We start from the raw sequence: 24,594 nt of genomic DNA, 5'->3' as shown, positions 1-24,594 counted from the left end.
ATGATCTCCATTGATAGTAACTTCATTCAGTTCCCTGCAAACTGGAAGCATGACTGAATGTAAATCATGAATCTTTTTATGTAAGATGATGTGATCTTGAGATTATTGACCATTGACCATAGTGAACCTCCTCATATGCAAATTGATTTCATCCAATTTAAGTTTTAATTTTTTTAAACTATTTTTTTTTCCAATCCTACTTGAGGTAGTTTAGAAATGATGTAGAAGGGAATATATATTTTGTAGACATTGACAACATAGGTGTTCATTTGAGACTTGCCTTTGTTTCATAATTACTAGTCCAGATATATGAGGTTATATTGTCATAATGTTTGGTATAATATGCTGTACTTTTTATTATTCCTATTTCCTAGGAATCAATATCAGAGCATGGAAAGGTGGTGGATACAATTGACATTCAGTCAAGTGAACAATTACTATCAACTGGTCGCAACAAAATATAATTGGACAATTTATAAATATAGTACTAAAGAACAAGCATTTCACTGGTTTTGGCCACTGGACAGATATCCTTAGTTAATGAACTCTTCAGCATCATTCTTGAGAAAATAACTTTCATGGTTATCACAGGAATCAACTTATCCTTAACTAATAACATTCAAGTAAGGGCTATTCCAGAAAAAAAATGTAGGGGGGGGGGGGGGGGGGGTTGGAAGGCACATTGTATTAATAATACATGGGTGATGGGTATCAGAGCAACTTTTCACACTATAATTCTCAATTACAATTGTCTGGGTGGCGGGTGCTGACAAAAATTGCCTTCCAACTCCCCCCCCCCTTTACACCCCTACATTTTTTTCTGGAATAGCCCTAACAGAATATTTCTTGGGTTTTTTAACTGTCAAGTGCCATATTATCAAATTGTACTTTTAGAACAATGGACATTATATTGATAGGAACCTAGGAATTTTAACTTTTTTTTTATTTATACATACATGTATTTGCTTTATAAATTACAAAAGAATAAACTGGGGAAGAAAAAGCTAAATTGGTATATTGGCTGGTTCAACTAGGATCAGAGATGACACCATGAATGATCAACAGGTCTTACCGGTAAATTAATCTTTCTTCAAGTGTTTTTGATTCTTAAATTGAAAGTCATATATATTGAAATATGGAATAAAATCTGTACATGTATGATGTCGACAGGAAAAAATAAATAATTGTTCAGTCTGAAAGAGACTGTCGTCTCAGTCTTCATGATGAACTATTTTATCTACAGGCCCGGAGCTCAATTTTTGAAATTTTTTAGTTAGATTCTGTTGGCACTGTAGATAAGATTTTTACAGGCCGGAGAGCAATTTTACTAGCCTGAGATGCCTGTGCTGCTACTCAGCGTGAAGACTGTCATCTTAATTTAACTCTGGAGAGACCAAGCTGGTAAATTGATTAAAGAGAAACTGGGAAATTTCAAACAATTATCAATGAGTATTAAAGACAGGATCTCTGACTTTGAAAGATACACATGTTTTCATATTCAATTTTCTATGATTGTTAGTTCAACCAATTCTTTTTATTATGTATTGTAACACATTTCATCTTAAAATATCAATCTTCATTCAAAAAAAAATAAAAATCAAAGAGCTGAATAGCTCTGAGGGGAAAGACGGCCCTTGTTTCTATTTAATTATGTTTTTGGAAAGGGGGGGTATCTTTTGATAGTTTTCATATGAAGGATGAAAAAGAGAACAGCTAGAACATGTAGAAAGGTAGACAATATTGAAATCAATTGTTGTTTATGTAATTTCATTTCCTTAGTTTAGGATTCAATTTTGACCAATGGAAGAGATCTGCATCTTCTGAATCTAAACATTTGATTTAAGTTGATAGTTAATTATCTAAAACTCAACTGAATTCTGTCATTTCACAACAACTACATTACTTTTTGAAATCTTGATTGTGTACCACTGAACTGCAGGCTAGGGCCATTTTCCATTTTTTGTGACAGTACTCATTGATTTTTAAGTTTTTTCTTTAGAAAGTGTGGACTGAAAAATCTATTCAGTTTTAAATTTCCATTGTTAAAGTTCCGAGTTACAACTCTCATCACAGGGAAACAGGTTCTAATAAAAAACAATATGAGTGATGTAAACTGTGTGAAGCTTGTTTCCAAATCTTAATTTTGAAATATTTGTAAATAATAAATATGTTTAAACCAGGCTACAAAATGCAAATTTATAAATTTTTTTTACCATTACAATGATTATGTAGGTACACAAAAATTTAGTTTTAATAGAAGACTACTAATCCAATGAAATGTCACATTTGAAGTGTTTAAATACATTAACTTTTATTTTAGTGGATAATTAATCATCAATTGAGGTGCTCCTGAATTGGAGGAAGATTCTCAGAATTTTTACAGAAAAAAGTGGTCTCACAAATTAGCGACAAGAAGAATTTTAGCAACAAGAAGCGACAAGAAGAATATCTTTTTCTTGTCGCTAAATAGTCTTCTTGACGTTTCTTGCGCTTTTTGACGCTTCTTGTCTCTAATTAGTGAGACCCGAAAAAAGTAATAGAATCGTTTCTTTCCCCTGTCTCATGTAACCCCGCGATCTTTGTTTATTTTGAAAGTTGTTGACCTACAAATTAAAGTATTGCATGTTGATGTTTAAATCATCTACAGTAAACAATATTATGTTTAGATTTAACAAATACAAATTTGTAATTAGTGCACGATCTCTAAGAATGATTTAAATAACCAGTGAACTGGTGAAGGATATCCCTGCTTTTTCCAAGAATGACGTCACTATAAAATGCAATGTAGGTTGGATATATTTAGAATAACTCGTCATACTAATTTTTCCGGATTGTAAAATAAACGTACATAGTGTAAAGGAGAGTTCAAGATACGATAATTTCGTGAGAAACAGAAGGGAAATGTGTAAAAAAGTGTTTAAAGTCAAACTATTCATTTCTGGGTCTCCTTCTCTTCAATCTAAGTAAGAATTGTTGGGTTTTTTTCCACACTATAACATGTATAAAAACAAAATGAATGATGTGAGGGAGTGTCACTCTGGTCAACCCCATAGGGGATTGACGGCTTGAAGCCGTCTTTCCCCAAAAAAGCTAAATTGTCGTTTTATGATGGATTCAAATAATTATAAAGAAAGGTTCGATATTGTACAATTATAAACAGGGTTTTACCCTGAGAGAACAAATAATTTTCTTTCAAATCAAATTTTGATCTGTACATATTATCACACTCATACATATTGTATATAAGCAAATAAAATATTAACCTACATGTACATTCTACAATCAAATTTCGTTGGCTAATTGACCCTGTTACCTAAAATGAACAACAGAATAAAATAAAACTATCTAATTTATTTCTTACCGTTTAAAAGTTTAGTTATCTAGTGAATTCCCACAAGTCTTATTATTGGAACAAATTATCCGTATCAGCTATTTAATGGAATCCATATCTTCTATCAGATCCTGAAACACATCACATAAAAATCATTTTCATGGAAAGTAGCACAATTAAATGAGTTAATTCTGTGGGGATTATTACCGTGCTTGACATTCAAAGGAGTAAGGTGAAATGAGACAATAAATAGTATCAACCATACTACTTACAGTTCCTATGACAAACCAGTTAACATCCAAACAAACACATCTTTTTTTATTGTTTTTTTTTTTTTTTTAAACAGCTACCAAATTAGATTTTACAGATTATTTGATCAATAATAGTTGTATGTAATATTATATTCACCTGAACTACTCTGGTTCATACTTCTTCTATCTGTTCTCCCTCTATTGAAAATCATTTCATAAAACTTATTTGTGCATAATGCAAAGCCATTGAACACAACTTACAATACTTTCTAAAATCAATTTTTACATGAAAACCTTCAAATTTCAAATGAAAGAAATCAAATATTTTTTGTTAAATGATATTAACCCAAGTCAATAATATCCTACTTTATAAATTTGCACACTTTCACTACAGAAGAAAACACATTAATAATATTCTATAATAGTCCATATAATCCTAATTTCCTACATATGGTATCAAACTAATAAAAGTATTACGATATGAATTACTTGACACACATCATTCTGGTGGTCGATTAGAAATATATGGTTGCATTATAAGTCAACAGATACATTAATGAAATCATAGGTGACTTACGTGTGGGATAATCAAATCATCAAATTAAAATAATTGTGTAAATCAAGGGCATACATTAAATTATTGAATAGAAGGTGCCTATGCTAATACGCTATGGGATTTGCTCATTGTTGAAGGCTGAACAGTCCTCTATAGTTGTTAATTCCTGTTTCATTTGGTCTCTTGTGGAGAGTTGTCTCATTGGCAATCATACCACATCCTCTTTTTTGTATGGCTTAGAAATTATTTATCTTTCTGTGTCTTTTACATTATAAATGATTTATCTTTTACTTGCATAAGTATTTTGTCTGTATTTTCGAGCATCACTGAAGAGACATGTATTGTCGAAACTGTATCTGGTGCAAAAAATTGGTACTGTTAATGTTATAATAACCTATTCTCTATGTAATCTATTCCTCCTTAAGTTAGTGTTTTTCTGCTCTTTGGTCGAGTTGTTGTCTCTTTGACACATTGCCCATTTTTAATCACTGCCTTCAAACTTTCTTCAATGTTTGTCCATATTTTTATATTTATATTTATACTTTGTTGATGGTCACCTTATTATTGGTATGTATATATTTTGGAGAATTTTGAAGACTTTTTAAAAAGACACTGAACCTAGTACAAGGTCTTGTCATACATGTAGGTTCCATCCATGGCAGGATTGAAGACAAAGATTTGCATCTCTTCTAATCACTCTACATTTAGATGTAAGAGCATGTATTGTCCAGCTCAGAGTCAAAATAATGTGTCTAGTAGTGGGTAGATTGATATGTCTACCAACAGACTGTAACCAATACTCATGCATGTAATATTTTGCCACTGAACATTCAGCTAGATTTATCAAACTCTCTATGACAAAATTGTTTAACAAAGCTTCATAGGGGTAGTACTTATAGCACTGAATAGGCTTGTTTTTACTGATTTTGCTTTTATCTTAAGGAGGCTCGCGGGTATAACATTTTCAGAAAAAAATCAAACATTTATTTTTCATTACAAATCTTAGTAATTACCTTAAGGAGTTGTTACTTTATCATATGGTACAACAATCGTTCCAAAAAATCAATACATGTTGGCCCCAGGTGACTTTTAAAATGAAGTTATCTTTGAAAAAGATCCAAATTATCTCCCTTTGGTGCAAAAATGCCATTTTTTAGCATAAAAATTGAAATATCTTTTTTAACTCATCGGTGACCTATATTTTTTATTGTTGTTTTCTCATAAGCTGTACATAAACTAAATAATAGTAAAATTTAAGCGATTTCTGTAATTTAGATCTTTTTTTATTTCGATATTACCGCTATTTCTCCTATTAGTTCAACAGAAAGAATGGACATTAACAAAAATGTATGCTTCTTTCGAAGGTATTTTGTGAGCGTAAATGGCCGGTGACCCCATTTTTTTATTTCATTTTTCTATTAGGTATAAGATAAAGTTCATTTAGAAAAAAATATAGCTAAATCCTATATTAAATAAAAAAATTGATTTAGACCCGCGAGCCCCCTTAAAAGCCATTAAAATTAGAAATTATCAACAATTGGAGAAGCCCATATAATTTCAAATGATCAAAGTAACTCTTGTAACATAAATTGGATTTTTTCCTTTGATGTTTTTATGAAATAATTTGCTTAAAAAATGTGATGAGGGAAAACCTTGGTATATTATATGCAAATTAATGTTGTACCATACTTTCTAATTAAATATGCAACTCAACTAGAATTCAAAGGAAAAAAGGCGGAGCTTCAGCCATGGTATAACATATTCATGTTCATGTTATTCCACGGCTGAAGCTCCACCTTTTTTTTTAAATGTATTCGCCTCTTAAATATTTATGAAACTGTTAAACGTAATAAAAGGTCAAGATCTTCATTTGTTTTCATTTCATAACAAAAAGCAATAAATTATGTGTACCCAAATCTGGAGAAACCTTTTTCAATCTATATAGGATTGTTAGGAATTCCCCTAATTTTGGAAACAATTACTAAATATTTCTTCTTTAAGTTGTGAAAAAATGAAATGTGAAACTATCATTTCCTTTGCGAAAATCGAATTAAATTTCGATTTAGAAAAGGAATAAATATCGGCTACAAATATCTGTGAAAAAAACATGATTTTTTGCGATCAATTAGGGGAACGTACACTGTCTACACTCCCTGGATCCTCTACTGTTTAAATACAGTGTTTTATCATTAAAATTGTGTTTAAATAAATAATCTAATAATCGAGTTAATAAAATAACGGAAGAAAGCAGTTTGTACGAAAACTAGAAATGTATGACTATGCATTTTTCAATGAGATCAAAATTCTGTAAAATATGATTAACTTTTATGATACTTGAAAACAAAAAAAAACCATTCTTACCGTCATTAGAATAATTATTTAATCCTTGTAGCAGGACCCCGATATTTTTGTTTACCTCAGTCTGATGACATTATGAATTTACTTGCGCAAACAACCATACATGGGGCGCAAAACTAAATAAAAATCGGGAAAATCTTACATTTTCTTTCCTTTTTGCAAATTCAGGGGTTCTATTACATGAAATACATGTACACGGAAGATCATACAAGGCGCAAAAGTGACTTGCGCGAGCTTCCATTTCATTGGATAAAACTGTAACGTGATCAATTTCCAATATTAGTTGAAGGACTTGAAGCTGTCAATCATTTTATCTATATTACAAATTGTATATACCATGTGTCTTACTCATTAACATATTTAAACAAACTCATCCTTCGGATTCGTTTGTTTAAATATGTTAACTCGTAAAAACCATGGTATATATAGTACTTAGTCTTAAGGCTTTTTTTGAAGAAAGTAGTCTTTCAACTCTTTGGGTTATCTAATTTAGCAATATGTAAAAATCAATAGATGTCACCTATCAATAGGGTCATTACCATTTGCATGACCTTTGAAAATACAAATAACAAAAGTTTAACACTGCCATTTGAAACTTTGACCCATTAGCTTTGACATTAAGACTCAAATGTTCTGGTATAACATTGCTATGTCATTAAACAAGCTAAAAACTGAAACCAAAATAAATTTCGTAGAGCATAGGACTACTAAACTGTAAACATAAATAAATATCAGCTACAGTGTGCTAGTGACCTAATACAATATATATATATGGGGTCAGCTAATTCCATATAAAAACCTAATATGAAATTAACTGACCCCATATTTATTTATATCGTATAAGGTAACTAGAACACTGTGTAACAAATTTATCTTACTGACTTGCATGTTCAATATAAAAAACTTACTTCCATTGGTTGAAATAAAAACAAATGCTAACAATAACAACTTGCTAGCTTTTAATTTGTTTTATGAATTTATTTCAATCATTCATCATCAATTTCTTCATATGATGTAAACTTTCAGATTTGTCTCAACACCATGTTCTTTTGACAAAGGGATGTAACACCACTACTTACCATGTATCAAAATAAACCATACACACCCCATATACAATGTAGTCTATATTTGAATTTTGATTTGATTTTATGTGTTATAACACATCTAATGTAAGCACAGATTTTGGGCTATTTCGTGGCAGCCAGTTTTTGTGTAGTCCACTGCAGGAGACAGTTTTCGCACTCACAATCTCAGTGTTGACTAGTTAGTGATAACAATAGTACATACTTAAACCATTCAGCCACCAAGGCCCACTTAAGTTAAAATTAAATTAACTCCAAACACTAAGAAGACCAGATTCTGGGTGAAAAGTTAACTGTACTTTCGGTAACTATCCTAAAACAGAACTAGTACATACCAGTAATAATTACCATGGCAGGAAGTTATCTGTATAAATCCTCTTTAATCATCTGAAAAATATAGGGAAAATAGGAAATTGCCATAAAACTTCACATTAATACAAAAACAGGTGATGGTATATTGATCAAAGTGAAGACTAATTACATTCAATGATGAAGACTATAGACACATTGATCTTTAATTAAAGGTAAACTGAATAACACCTATACCTTTTTATCAATTTCCTTTAATAGGAAACACGCTTCTCATTTTGCAGATGATTAGACAAATTATAGTGGTACTATTGTTTAAGGTTTGTTTTCGGTTTTTGAACATTACAAAGTCAGATTTTAAATTTACAAAAAGCCATGACAAGATAAAAGACTGGGTATTTAGGCATGGTTTAGATGAAAATTAACCGATAAAAAAAACTTGTATTTGACATTTTAGGTCACTGCAGATCAATCAATTATTTATATGCAACTTAAATCAGTTAAATGAAATATGTGATTTTCAATAAAAACGTTTCTGTAAGACCTTGATATCCTAAAGCACATCTTAGGAAAGTAAATGATTTTCAATTTCCTGTTATAGAATATTCATTTATAAGTATAAAGATCAATCTATGCATTATTGACAAAAATCATAAAATTCAATTATCTTCATTGGAGTTATGATGTTAAATCATGTTACTGCATAAGCATTGTTTAATGTTGATTGGAATATCATCAGAAATAACAAGTATGATTCAATACAACTTTGTTTTTTTTAATTAAGCATCACATGATAAACTCTATATTTCCTTTTAAAGGATTACTTTAGTCAGAATGAAAGAATCAGTAAGTCAAGACTATCAGCCCAGTCAAGGTTTCCATCTGAGGTCCAGCACATATAATGTCTCCAGGTAATGGGCCAGCAAAAAGATTGTATCAAATAAACAAGTAACCATCCTATTTAATGGACAATTGCTGATGCAAATAACACCTTCAATGCATTATAGATATTTAAATAAATTGCATAATAATTTTAGCGGGCTGCACAAACCTAGATAACATGGAGACAATAACCTGTGAAGAGACCTCAGCTTATCATGTGGTGAAATCATTTTTCAGAGTGAGAATACAAAACAAAATCAAACATATTTAGGATAAATGTTTAACACTTGCATGTTTAGATACAAAGAAACTGCATTATGACTTATGATGTTAATAGTACATTTTTTATTGTTTTAACATCTTTTGCTTTCCAGAGAAAACTTTAAGGTCACTTTCAGATACCCAACACTTTCACTAAAATTAATTTGGCTCGTTTAATTTCCAGAGAATTTTGTCAAAGTAAATACTATAACAAAAATATAAAAATTTAAAAAAAATTTGAACCAACTGTTTTATCAGAAAAAATACTGGTTATATAGCAGGTTGACAAACACTAATTTTGATCATTGAGAAGCTTAATATTCCCTTAACAACACATCGTAATTAATACGTTTAGCTGACTTTACACAGTTATCTCCCTGTTGTGTTAGGTACCACCTTAAAGACACTAGATTTCTTTAGCATTGACCTTAATAAATGTGAGGAAAACCTGGTTGGATGTTATTTGTATTTATTTTTTTGCATTTTATTATTCATTTACTTTATAGATTGATTTTTTGGTGTTGAATGCCACTTTAGGTACTATTGACTTCGACATAGATGCCAGTTCTGAATGGTTGAAAAAACTCTAGTGCCAGCAGAGAACACAGCCTTCAACAGGAAACAAATTGCCAATCCAAGTCAAAAGTAACGGTCAATTGGTAATGTCAGTGTTGACCGGCTGATGATATAGTTGATAACATACTTAGACACGCAGCTACCAAGGCCCCATAAAACAATCAGTTAAAATTTAAAACAGAAACAACATTTTCAACTAATTTTTTAAAGGGACAAAACCCCTCAAGACAAAAGTGTAAAATGTCTCAAAATCAAACATTAACCCCTCCCTTTACTCAGTAGAAATAATGTGTCTAAATTTGAAAGAGATTGATTGTAAGTTTCTAAATAAAAGAGTTTGGAGCTATACTTCCCTTATATATACATGATATACATATGATATTATTATACTATTCTCAGCAGAACAACTCTGAGTGGGAAAGATCTAAGATTAAAGATATCCCCATGACTATACATCATATATATATATATATGTAATAAAACTGTATTACAATCAGAGTCACTCCTACAATTCAATTAGGAACTATTCTCCTCCCAACCCTGACTTATCATTCATTCAGAATATCCATAGATGTAATGCATGTACCATCCCAGCTTAGAGCTAAGAATTATATAAGAAATGGAACAATCCAACATAAATAAATTTAATAATAATTTGGAGTCAAATATCTAAACATATTAGCCACTTGAGAATTAAACATATTTTGAATAGAATACATGTTTGTATAAAAACTTTAAATTGATGTTGGTATTGACATTCAAATATGTAACTATTTAACCTGACTACCGTTACTAATTTATATCGATATAATGATGTATTGACATCAATTATCGTAAATTTTTCGTCATTTAATTAAACACTAGTAACATGTTATATCTGTGTTTGCATATAAATAATGAACAATTAATGAAATAGCAAAGAAACAAGCTGTTTATCATTATAAGTATTACAATTTGACGAACTCTGCCATAAAATGTTCCAGTTTATATAGCAACGTACAGTTCAATCAATAAAAACATGCAGTGCCTTCTTATAAAGGATTGTTTCCGATATTTAATTAATTACAATTAAGTTGTAAAAATCTGTCTGTTTCATCCCACAATGTTTATGTTTTGAACGTATCTGGGAAACAGGTTAAGTAAGAAGAAAAATCTGTTAAATTATTCCATGTTTTAATACTGTAATTATACAAAATGTAGCATTGTTATGGAATTCATTGGAAAACAAATTAATCTGAAATTTAAGAACTTCCCAAAGGTATATATATATGTATATGTTTTTATTTAGGATTTAAAATATCTTTGAAATAAATTCCATAACTAAACTCAGCATCTTGAGTATTCATCATTTATTTTCAATTTACACTAGAGGGAAATAAAATAGTGCACACACTGAATTGTCTCCCCTGCATAACTTGTTGCACAACAAATTGTATAAGTCTTCCGAGTTCGTAATTAGATTTCTAGAAAATTTTCTGGTTTTCTTTTTCAGTTAACACTGAGCTAATAGCTGCAAATTGAAAAAAAAATCATTTTTGCTATTTATGAAATTGGTTATCTTTTACAGCAAAAATGACAAAAGGCATTATGCCCCAAAAAATTGTATATAAAAGAGCAAGAACTCCCCTTTCCACAATAACTTTTTTTTTTGGCATACTTGATTCACATAGGATTTTTCAATAAAATGCTGAAAATATGCTTTTACAATGTTTTAAATATTATGAAAAACAAATATTTCATCAAACAAATTTAAGTCAGATATTCTTACGAATTTTTATATTGGAATGATACAAATTTTATTAAGTCTGATACAGACATTTTGTAGTCACAGCGTTTCAACTGAGGTAGTCTACACAGGCGTCAAAAGGCATCATTATGGAGGTCAATGAATAAAAACCCACAACTCAGAAACATAAAATCTAAAAACTTTAAAAATGAAACTCAGCTCATGTCAATAAATATGAACAATTCACCAAAGTTTCATGCAAATTTGTTAAAGTGTTTGGAGTTAATGTCTGACATATTGACGAAGGAGGGACAACAGTGTACCATATGGTACGTCCCTTAAACAGGTGAAAAAATTGGTCAAAATTCCTCATGCAGTTAAAGGCAATAATTCATATAAAAATTGTCTGACAGTTAAAAGTTTTCATTTTAATGAACAGTCATGACTGTAGATAGATATCAACTTTAAGAAAAGACAACAATCACTCGGTGATCAGAACTAGGTGATCAGAAAAGCACTCTTAGTTCTTTGGACAGTTTAGCTTAAAACTAAAATGACCCCCTCACCCTTAAAAAATTCAAACCTACCCAGACTAAACAAATATCCCATCACTCCAGTCCTGCCTAATTTTTCGTGGAAAGTACTGTATTGTAGGATATTTTTACGTAATTTTCTATAATATGTAACACTTATATAAAATATAAATATGCATTTCATATATGCATAGTATTGAAGTCAGGTTACTAAAACATACAGATGCATAACTGCAGAGAAATTTACACAAAAATAGAATGTATATACCATAAAATGGATATTCTAAAATTGATTTAAAGTTTAAAATGACTGACTGAGTCATTTTAAACTTTAAAGACTGCAAAAATTAACATTTCAAACCTATTTTTATTAAATATCAGTTATAGATTTATAATGAATTTTATAATCAATAAATAGATAGAAAATTTGGAATCATAGGTCTTAATCATCTTAATGACAAATGCATAATAAACATCATTGGGGGGAAATGTTTTTTGTTTTTTTTTCTTTAATCCTGGCATGTAAAATTTTGTATAGAAGAATGATGTTAAACGTACCTCTATTGGAGAATGACATCAATTATGGAAAAAAATAATTCAAGGATATACTGTTCCAATTTAATTTCAATTAAAAATTGGGTTGATGCTTAAAATAGATGTCAAATATTTGGTCACTAAGACACTATGTATCTTACAAAACACCTTTTCATAACCACTAATTACCAACCCAAGTTTAAATGAAATTAAAAATAAACATGCTTATTAAATGGCCTGTTAACAACACTTTTCCTGTCAGAAAGTAATACTCTTTAAACATACAACATTGTATTCAATTCTAATAATAACTATTAAAAAGCTTATAAAGATTTAATCAATAGTATGTCATCATTTAGAAGTATTTAAAGGTCAATAATTGTGAACTGGTCAGTCATTTCTTTGGCTTCAAAATTGTGTAAAGAAGTGACCATTCAAAACAACTTAAAATACTAAACCTACTCAAAAGTAATAATTTGGAACATATCTATGCATTCCTATTATTATAATATAAACATCAATTGGATTGTCAAGATACAAGGACGAGGGCTCAACACACCCAAAGCTGATAAAAAAAGAACAGCTTTGAACATGTTTAATGTCCCCAGACAGTGCTTATAAATTTACAGTGCAGTTTTTCATATAAAAGCTTTACCAATGATCATAACTCCTGACAAAAAAAAACATTAAAAGGCAGGACAGAGTTTACAACTAAGAGAATAAATGCAGGTAGGGCCGTAACTGGCCTCTTTTAATAATGAGGAAAAAAAAATTTTTGGCGAAGTGTCTGGGGGCCTTGAGCGTCCCCCAGAAGCTTTGAGTAAAATAACACAAAATCGTGCATTCTGAGCGTTCCACGGACTCTTTCTTACATTGAAACGCAAATAATCTTTAGCTATTTTTTCGACAATAGTCTGGTCTCAATGCAAAAACATAGATTCATTATAATTTAAGACTTTTAGGTTTTAGGGGCAATATTAAAAGACTGATATGTAGGATAAAGTAAAATTTGTATTTCTCATAATCATTAATACCGGGTCTGTCTGTCTGCTCTTGTCTTGTGATGACTTTGATAATTTTTTGTTATGACTAGATTTAAATATAGTGACAGTGCATTAAGTACTAGTACTGCTTAATTCGACATTACGGACCATCTTGACCTTCTTTTACAGTATTAATGATTCTTTTTTTATTGAGTACCCTCCAGCAACTATCAAGATGAAGAACAGGAATAAAAATTTTGACCATTGATCATTTGTATTTTTTATATGCATTGACTTTGTGTGCGATATGTTCCCGTGTATGTTTGTACCCCATATTCCTTTATTTTCTGTCTGAACACGACTTAATGCAAGTGTAACCCTTCAATGTAAAAGATCATATGGCAATACATTGTTGGTTTTTTTTTTAAATGATTTGGTACTGGGAAATCGGTGGTCTTACTTAATTTAAACCATGTCAGCTATGTAGTTTTGTCGACAGGCGATTGGGTATATGATACATATATATTTTTATTTGTTAGTTTAAACATATTTATTTAGAGTGGATTGGGAAACAAGTTTTGCAACTTATATTAATCCCTCTCCACTTTGCGAGTGCGAGTGCTGCCTTGTAGTGGCATTAGCCTACTCTTTTTCGAAATCTACAAGGGTGTCTTTAACGTGCAAGAGATATGGCTCTCTCTTAACACGGGTCAGCCATTTATCGTCCCCTTCCGACAGACTATCATCGTTTCCTCAAGACCATACTCGCAAATGGTGTCAAGGGAGAGCCGAAAAATTGAGTTCCTGAAATTTTCATCCCAAACGGGAATCGAACCAGGAATCTTTGTGTTAGTTGTCCGATGCACTAACCACTACACCACGGCTCCCTACTTATTTGTTGTTGTTGTTGATCAAAATAGTCAATTTTCTATATTTATAATACATATGTATCACTTTTGTGCATGTCTCAGAGAAAATACCCAATTTTACAATCCATACTAAGAAAAATTGGGTATTTTCTCTGAGTCGTTTAGATCACTCGAAACTAGTTGAGACATGCACAAAAGTGATATATATGCATTATTAATATAGAAAATTGAATATCTTAATCAATGAGAAAAAAAAATATCTGTATCATATGCCCAAGGCCTGTGGTTTAATATACAAAAAAAGGCAGTTTTGTATTCTTTGATATTAATTTCAACTATCAAAGACGATGCAGAAAAGACAATTTTGTTCTGTGTCCAGTAGCATCGTAGAGCATATTCTTAAAATATTTTCCCGCACAATATCTGGACATTGGTGGACATGCAACATTGCGCACGCTTAGAAATGAAAATCATCACTCAGAGTCTCAGACTATAGTCATAAAGTAGGAAAATAAAAGAACAAAAGTAAAATAGAAACATAGATCACGAAAAAAATGCAGGGGCAACATCAGGGAGTGAAGAGAACTTGCTTCTTGCACAACACTTTCCGTGAAAAAAAATTGATATGAAGATCTTTTTTTTCAGTTTTTTTTTTTTTTTTTAATTTCCAGCATGAGGCATTTGCCTCATTTGCCTCAATGTAGTTACGGCCCTGGCGGGCCCAGGACAAAATTTTCATCCTGTTCGAACAGGCCTAGGGCTGTAGGGGTCTTCTTCTTTGAATATACCAGAGACATATAATACAAATAATTGTATTATATGTCTCTGATTATACTACTGTACAAGAATTTTTTTTAAAAGGGAACCTGTGTCCCGTTATGACAGACAAACAGTGAAAACGTGAGGTTTTATAGGTTTATTGAGTACCGTTTTACTAATGAAAGTACAAATAATTAATATATTCAATGAATACAATTTGGACTGTATTCTGACTTTTGAAAGGTATAATTAAGCAATGAAGCAAGGAAATTTTAGCAACTCCAGCTTAATTTTATCATGAATGTGTTGGAATCCCTAAACCAGTAAACATGCTATAATAAAAGATTAGAAGGCTTATCAATATTCATGTTTGACACTCCCACTCTTTTCAAAACGCTCCTTGCACAGTAAATTAAAAGTGATTTCCAGGAACAAGCACCGTAACCTTTTCAGCCAAGTTTTGGTCTCCCGCGATAGTTGACGTCTATTCCGTACGCCTAGTCTGCGGTGTTTACACTTGGGTAAAACGTGTAAAATAAAATAGTGAAACGATTTTCATTGTGCAGTTGCTAAATATTCATACTTGATCAATTCAAAGTGGAATTGCCATTTACTTTAACAATATGTGTTATTTTTGTGTAGCTGTATCTGTATTTTCGTAATCACCGCCATTACCATGACGTCACATTTAACGCACTTTAAAACAAGAACTACCTAAAATAAGTAATGACGATTTCTTAACATAGAGTGAGTCGAGCATGCCGATGAGAGTCTGGACGTTGCATAGATAATTCGTCATGGATTTTTTTTTTGCATGGAAAGATAGAATTATTATCTTGAATCATGTTTAATAATAAAATCGAATATTTTTTTCGAAAAATTCAAAGTTTCTCAGTCTGCAAATATTTTCAGGTTTATTTGAGACCGTGACATTAGTAGCCTTTCCATGATGTGGGAAACTATCAGACCAATTGAAAAATTTCGCGAAAAATGTCAGAATTTAAATGAAGTAAAAAAAAATGGTTCTGGCTACGGTTACATGGAAATGTAACAATAATAAAAATATTATTGTTACATTGGAGACTAATTGCCGGAGTGCATTGTTGGGCAAGGAACCGATTAATTACGAATGTAACAATAATTATTGAGGCTACTGTTACATGGCGTTATTGTTACATGAAAAACAGCAAAGTAGGATGGGGCTAGTAATATTTACTAATGATAATAAAAGTTATAGACATTTATTTTATATACAATATACAATAATAACACAGGCACTTGTCTCAGAAATTTTTTTTACCTATATACCTTAATATAACAAGTGTTATATTAAGGTATATAGGTAAAAAAAAATTCTGAGACAAGTGCCTGTGAATAATAACATACAATTTCTTGAATTTTTATTTACAATGACAGTCTCTGTTCCTTACGTCGTAACTTCAATCCCCTTCCCTTTCATGAATTTGACCTACCGAATTAGACTATTTACCGGATTTGTAATCACATAAGCAACACGACGGGTGCCGCATGTGGAGCAGGATCTGCTTACCCTTCCGGAGCACCTGAGATCACCCGTAGTTTTTGGTGGGGTTCGTGTTGTTTATTCTTTAGTTTTCTATGTTGTGTCATGTGTCCTATTGTTTTTCTGTTTGTCTTTTTCATTTTTAGCCATGGCGTTGTCAGTTTGTTTTAGATTTACGAGTTTGACTGTCCCTTAGGTATCTTTCGTCCCTCTTTTCTACATATCCAGTCATTGAAGTGGTTTTTGGAGCATGTTCAAGTCCGACAAATTTTTGATGAAACAACTCCAAAGCAATATTCGTATATAGGTATATTGGTTAAAAAAGGAAAAAAAAACCTTTGGTTTGGGTGAGCTCCATCTTATTTTGAAACGAAATTACGTCCTCCATGGACGTCACGAGATTGAGGATGGATACATCATCGTAGCATGTATACAGAAGTTAATAGTACTAGTTAAAGTTCACAGTTAGCAAACTTTGCTTTTGGTGTATATATGAAGTTGTAGGTTGGTGTCTTGATATTATTTCAGTTTCGTTACAAACGCATCCCAAGTTTTAATGTTTTCACCCAATACAAAATTGGTAATAGGAATCTCTTCGTCCATTGTTCAAAGTATAATGACAGTTATAAAAATAGCTTTGCAGTTAAATACTTAGAAGGGCACACTTTTCTCAGCCCTAGTTCTCAACAACAAACCATCATGAACCATATTTTTCGCCTTTGGCACTACTTATCTGAAGTAGTATATCTTAAGAACATCAAAACCATTAATACGTAAAACTATTTAAACACCATGCATTTGTTGAATAATGCTATTTATTATTTATCATTATAACAAGTATTATTTAGTACATATTAAAGAATTAAGCTGTTAGCAACAAAACTATAGAAGATTTAAGTTTAATAAATCTAGCGTACATTGCTGTTTTTCATGTAACAATAACGCAATGTAACTGTAGCCTCAATAATTATTGTTACATTCGTAATTAATCAGTTCCTTACCCAACTTTGCATTCCGACAATTAGTCTCTTATGTAACAATAATATTTTTTTTATTGTTACATTTCCATGTAACCGTAGCCAGTGCCAAAAAAATAATAGAACATTGAGAAAAAGTAAAACTCACTACTAAACTCCGAGGTAAATTCAAAAAGGAAAGTCCGTATGATCAAATGGAAAAATCACAAAAAAGTGCAAACTTTGTCAAAAGTTCAAACACATCAAACGAATGGATAACAATTGTACTATAATTTCTTCCTGGCGTAATTGGTGCAGATATGAATTTGCTGACTCTCTATGAAGTTTAGATAATATTGTCGCGGATTGATTGGTTTTTCTCCACATATATGGCATCTTAAATCATTTAAAAGTATCTGATCTTTGGATTTTTCCCATAAAACATGCGCGGCAATTAAATTCTAAATGCACACATTTTTCTCTCTAATAGACTGCTAAAGTGAGGCAAACTCACCATGCAGTTGAATAAAAACTCGTAATCACGCGGCCATCGTTAAACATAGACGAATATACATGCCTACCCCGTGAATTCTAGCTGAAGCCAGGTCAAATTGAAGTGGCATATGAAAACGGACTCCATGAGGTCGAATTAGATGTAACCTTGACTGATTTGAACATCGGTAAACTAGTATCATATAAATAGAGAGGAGAAAAATTTGTGGCCACATGATTGCCCATGAATAAGATAACTCTCCACAAGAAACCAAACTAAACAAACCACAAAAATTAACAACTAGTCTATAGGTCACCTCCGCAGGTCTGTCACGGAATAGAAGTTCCTCATAATATAAGTTCCAAATGGAGACAATAGTCTGGAATATTATTTCCACTGGAATAAATATTACAGTAAATGTTCCTAACGGAATAAATGGTATAGAATATTTGTTCCAACAGGAACAGATATTATGCCATTGTTTTTCCTTTTTTACTTTTTCTCCTCTTTGTTCACCTATGAAAGCTAGTATTATATTGTATAAACTGTTTGTTTTATATGCATGTCCATTATATTATACTGTTATTGTAACTTTATATTGTATTATGGAGAAGACTTCATAAGTATGATTTACTTGTGTCTAATCCATTTTTCTTTAATTCAGCAAATAAAAAAATATGTTTAAACTAAACAAATATACGTTGACAGGTCAACGTACGGCTTTGACAACTGACGGAGCATTAGCCTAGCTTTTAATATTTGATACAACAATGTAGAAACATCTATAGTGACACACAACCTGCTGATGCAGTTTTCAATTTTATAAGTTATTCCTATCATAATTGTATTTTTAGAATATTGATGCTTATAAAAAAAAAGAATTGAAACAGAGACCTTTAAAATGGCATACTTTTCGGTAGTTGAACTATCTATCCAAAATTTTTAAGCATATCATCATATCTGACTATATATTATTGATTTTGAGATGGGTATAGCTGTCAATGATGTCATTGCATATGTTTCAATTTGTCGTAGTCACAATCAAGTCCTCATTGATGTCAGGCTGTTCTTGAAGTTCTTTGACAAACAATTTGAATGCGCCTTGTTGTCATGTCGTTTGTTCTTCTATGGCATCGATTTGATTGTGGCTATGTTTCATGTTGCCAGTTTGTTCTTTTTTAATAACGATTTGATTGTTTCTTGGTTCCACGTTCTTTGACAATCGATTTACGTGTGTCTGTGTGTCTTCCTATTCTTTTAGAAATACTATATAGGCATTTGATCAGTTGAATAGCACAATTAAATTTTTCGTCGTTATTCGTTGTTATGTGTGTTGTTTTACGCCATCAATTCAGAGTATCTAAGTATTTTGAGTTTCTTCTAATCATTAACGCCAGGAGGATCTACACTACATACTACTAAATATAAGTTAGTTTAGTTTAAACATATTTTATTTGCGTAAGTGTGGAAAAGGGATGAGAGACAAGTGAATCAAACTTAATATATAGTCTTCTCCTAAACATAAGTTTATGAGGTTGTCAGTGACAATGGCGGATCCAGAACGTCTTACAACTAGAAGGTTTGGTGGGTGTGGGGTGGGGGGGGGGGGGGGGGGGCTCCAGTAATGCTCTTGCGATTTCCTATATAATCAACCGGCCCAAATCCACCCGGGCCCCCGGATCCGCCTATGATTTACTGCGAACAAGAACGCTTCTTTTATACCACATATTCCATCTTTCCATTTCATGAGAGAGATACTATGCAAGGGAATATGACTTTATATAAACATGTACATAACATAAAGTTGTACTTTAAGATGAGTAGTGTGAATACATGCTGAAAGGCACAAGAGCAAATGAGCTTGAATTGGGCACATTCAGTCAGCCTTTGCATGGTTTCACCTTCGATATATAGTTAGTTTTCTATATTAAGCTCTATGAACCATTATCTTTATTTGCTTGGATCATTTGGTTTTGTCTGGACGTCTTTTGGTTTATTGACAGTTAAAAAATATTTGAGTTTGCCATGATCATCGACTTACAGAAACCAGTGGGGGTGTTTTCTTTACCGGGTTTGATGTAACATGAACAACACGAGGAGTGCTACATGTGGAGCAGGATCTGTGTACCCTTCTGGAGCATCTGAGATCACACCCGGTTTTTGGTGGGATTCGTGTTGTTTAGTCTTTTATTTAGTCTATGTTGTGTCTTGTGTACAATTATTTTTCTGTTTTTCTGTTTGTCTTTTCTTTTTTAGCCATGGCGTTGTCAGTTTATTTTTTATCTAAGTTTAAATGTTCCTCGTGTATCTTTCGCCCCTCTTTCTAAATTGCCCAATCAGCCGGTTTTATGCCCACCAACGATAGTAGAGGGGCTTTATGTGCTTTGGTCTGTACGTCCGTTCGTCCGTCTCATGATACCGCTTCAGGTTTTTTGGTCAAGGTAGTTTTTGATGAAGCCGAAGTCCAATCAACTTGAAACGTAGTACACCTGTTGCTAATGATATGATCCTTCTAATTTTAATGCCAAATTAGATTTTTTTTTACCCAATATCACGGTCCATTGAACATAGAAAACTATAATAATTATATAGACGGAAACTTTGAACAGCAAAAATGGTCTTCACATAACCAAATATCAATGCAAAGTGTTAAACATTTTTTCACAGGAATTTGTTTCCCTGTAAATCACAAGTTTAACCCTTTTAAGCGTACCTGGCTCAAAGGGCTAAGTAATCTTTCAGGGGCGGATGCAGGAATTTTCGAAAGGGGGGGGGGTGCAAAACATATGTCCCGATACAAATGCATTGATCGGCAAAAATAAAGGGGGGGTGCGCACCCCCGGAACCCCCCCTCTGGATCCGCCACTGTCTTTTCTCATCACTTGGCATCTGTCATCCACCCCTAACTTTTACAAAAAATATGTCTCAAACTGCATGGTCAAATCAAACCAAATTAAAGGCAACAACCATCATTAGGGTTTCTAATTAAAAAGTGTGTCGAATGACTTGCCCAACATGTCTAAAAATAGAACATGGGTAAAATGAAAGTTTTGCCCATTATATTGGATACATCTATAGCACTATTCAGAATGGTGAGCTCCTCCTTCATACTTCAAAACGTTCACCTAAAAGGGTAATTGTCCTAAAATGAAAAATTCTACTATTTTTTTCATTTTTGGCTTCCATTATGAAAGTTTATTTGATAGAGATAAACATCAGCAGCAAAACTGGTCAGCATGACAAAACCTACACATAGGTAAAGGTGAGCCATTTCATAATGGCACCTCCTTATTGCTTAATACCTTAAAAACTACAAAACTTATGTACTCTATAAACCTAAAACTTTCAAAGATGCAAATAAGTAAGAGTGGCTGAAATTGTCAGACTACTCCTTATTGGAGTAAATAACCTTCAATGAGGATATTAACAAACTTGTTTGGCATTTCTGCCTAATATCTTTAGAACTATAGCAGACAGAAGCATGAACAGGCCAAAATTACCAACAAAACAAATAAGTCAAATGGCCATAATCTTCAATGAACTACTAAATGGAGTTCCTACTCTTAGATGGTTGTTTTTTCCAATTTTAATTGTTTTATCAACTACTTTTTTTGCATTTCTTCCTATTATCTTTAAAACTATAAAACATGGATATATATATATATAGACAGACAGTTTATATTGCAAAAATGATCAACAAGACAAGATCTGTAGTTGCATGGCCTAAATTTTGCTGAAATCCATATTAGAGAGAAGAGATTGTTCTTAAATGATAATCCTTTTACCCATCATTATGTTTAAGGCTAAAACTACAAAAGATAGAGAGAAACTGTAAAAAGAAAACTTAGCATTGATAAAAGATTAACAAAAAACTAATTTGGTCATGAATTCTATTCTTTTTCACTATGTTGGGGATTTCAATTGTTGAAAGTGTACATATACCAAGTTGAGGAACACAGGCTTTTTAGAGCCTGTAGTTTCATTTTTTCTTGCCATCTCAAAAACTAAAATAGATTAAACAGAAACTTGACAAACAGTTTCCATTCAACCCAAAAACAAATATTTTGTTTAATCAGTTTCAAGCAAATAAACCAGGTGGGCAAACACAGGCTCCTTGGAGTCACTAGGTTTCTTTGAAATGTAGAATTTTTGAAAATTTTGACCTCAAAACAAAAAAGCTATGAAAATTACCTTATGGTTTCTGATTGTATAACAGTTACCTTTAATAAATTTTTCAATAAAACCAGATGCTCCACAGGGCGCAGCTTTATACGATCACAGAGGTTAAACCCTGAACGGTTGGGGTAAGTATGGACACAACATTTTTGGATTGTGATTAAATAGTTGACACAGCATAGGTTTCTGACACAGAATGAATGTGGTCTAATGAACTTAAAAAAATTTGTTTGCCTTTGAGCAATTCACTATGCTGTTGAATATTAATCCTCTCACAAAATAGTTTGAAGAAATTTTCTTTTATTAATGAAATCTGAAATGAGAAAAATTGACCCCTACCCCCAACTTTTTTTCACATCCCCCTTTCCCTTATTCCAAAACTTATCTCAATTCAAATTTCTAATGGAGTTTGCAACAATAACTACTCATTTAAATACATCATAAAATATCAAAATGTAAAACAGTTGGCTAACACAGTCAGCAAACACAGGCTCCTTGGATTTTTACGGTCGTATAAAAAAATCGAGGAAACAATTGTTGATAAGCACTTTTAAAATATTTCTTATCAAATAATTGGCATTGAACATTCCTGATAAATGTAGATCCAGAAAAGCAGTTCTTACCCATGAAATTTATAAAGTGTTGTTTTTTGTTTTGTTGTTTACAGCACATGGTAGATAACTCTGGTGGACTACTAATCACTAGGGTTAACATCAGGTTATTAATCAATACCTCAGTACTTACATGATTTGTAACAAACCTTTCTAAACTTGTCAGTTAATAAAGGAGTAGGTCCGGTGAGAGCCCTTTTTGGCCCCAAAATATAGCAGTTTTACAAAATTGTTAAAATGTAAACTTTTAATTATTTATTGGATAGTAGAATGGTTCTGCTACATAAATATTGGCTGTTTTGGGCAATACAATGCACATATATTGAGTACTAGCACCATTAAGTCATGCAAAATTACTGAAATCATCAAAATTCAAGCATTTTAGTTAAATTTTATGTAAAACGAAAGTGGCCACATTCGTGTTCATCCAAAATATTAAAATGAAAGTTGTATTTGATGATAATACATAACATATATAAAGATTGAGGATGAACACGGATGCGGCCACTTCAATTTTTGACAAAAACCATCTGAAAAGTGACATTTTTTCGCATATTTGGTAGACTTTTCATATTTTAGCTTGAATCGGATCGTTTTTTATGACTAAATGAGTTAAAATCTTTCACAAAAAATAATTGAATCAAATGAAATAGACACTTAAGTTTTTAAAAAGTTGTCAAAATCTTTCGTCAGATGAAACTGAAATTTGAGGCCAAAATCGGTCCTTACCGGACCTACTCCTTTAGAAATTAAACATGGCCATTTTTTCCCTGATGACTTTTTGGTATCTGCTATAGTATTACAGTGTGGTTACTTAAACTGCAAAGGAGTAGGTTTGAAAAGGCCCTAGAATGGACCCCTTTTTTTGCCTCAATTTCAAATTGGGATTTATTGACCAATATCACAATGAATAAAAGCTAATACAGTGACTTGATAGAAAATAAGTCTTTTTGTTGCAAATTTACATTCCTGCGTTTTAGTCATGACGTCACAAATAGTACTCATTTTGATTTTTCACGAAAAAACAATGAAAATGGGTAAACTTCCATTGAATATTTGGACAGGAAACATAGAGCACATACGCCGACAAAAAAGATCTTTGACAATAATGTTTGACATTTTACATGTCTAGCTCGAATGTTAAGGTTGTGGACTGCTATGTTTTCTGACCTTAAGGTTGGCTGAAATCCCGCCGATTTCTTCAAATTTCACCAAAATCCTTTATTTCAACCTAACTGGGATGTAAAAATCAAGGCTTCAGAATAAAACTATGACAGAAATTGTTCTATAAAACTTTCTTACATATATTTAGGTCAACTTAAAACATTTTTTGTCTTGTAGCATTGAACTTTATAATTATGGCCAAATATGACCCTTACCGAACTTACTCCTTTGTCTCACAAATGTAGTTGAAAATGAATAAACGGAATGGAGCTATCATGTTTAAGTACAACAACCCAACAATCTATCGCATTAATCTTTAAACTTAATAAATGAAAACAAAGTTACTAAATAATATTTATTTACTAAAAAAATTATCCCATACATGAAAAGAAAGACAGATATAAGAATTCATACACAATAATCTCCCACAACCACTTATGTCATATGATGATGTCTAGCAGCATGATACATACTCACAGAACTGATATTTTATATCAAAAATATTTATTCCTAATGAAATCCCTATTTTCATACATTATCTTATCTTAATTCTAAATCAAGATATTTTTTACAAAGACAGCTTGGATATAATAGTGTGTTATGTTGTAGTTTTCCCTGTTGAAATAGATCTCCAATCATTCATCTTAATTAATGTATTCATA

General features: G+C 31.8%; 1 protein-coding gene across 3 annotated transcripts in view; it reads right to left on the bottom strand.

Moving 5' to 3' along the window:
• The window catches only part of LOC134714819 (sodium/calcium exchanger 1-like), a 96,352-nt gene extending 80,647 nt beyond the window's left edge, over window positions 1-15,705 (bottom strand). For all 3 annotated transcript variants that reach the window (XM_063576409.1, XM_063576413.1, XM_063576416.1), the window contains exons 1-3: window positions 15,594-15,705; window positions 7,914-7,965; window positions 3,362-3,462 (exon numbers count right to left, since the gene is read on the bottom strand). The gene's annotated coding sequence lies outside the window, so the exon portion shown is untranslated. The remainder of the gene's footprint in view (window positions 1-3,361; window positions 3,463-7,913; window positions 7,966-15,593) is intronic.
• Between the last annotated feature and the right edge of the window lie 8,889 nt (window positions 15,706-24,594).

This window comes from Mytilus trossulus, chromosome 4 (genome assembly GCF_036588685.1).
Source record: "Mytilus trossulus isolate FHL-02 chromosome 4, PNRI_Mtr1.1.1.hap1, whole genome shotgun sequence".
Classification (NCBI taxonomy): Eukaryota; Metazoa; Mollusca; class Bivalvia; order Mytilida; family Mytilidae; genus Mytilus; species Mytilus trossulus.
This window is presented reverse-complemented; position numbering and strand designations above follow the sequence as displayed.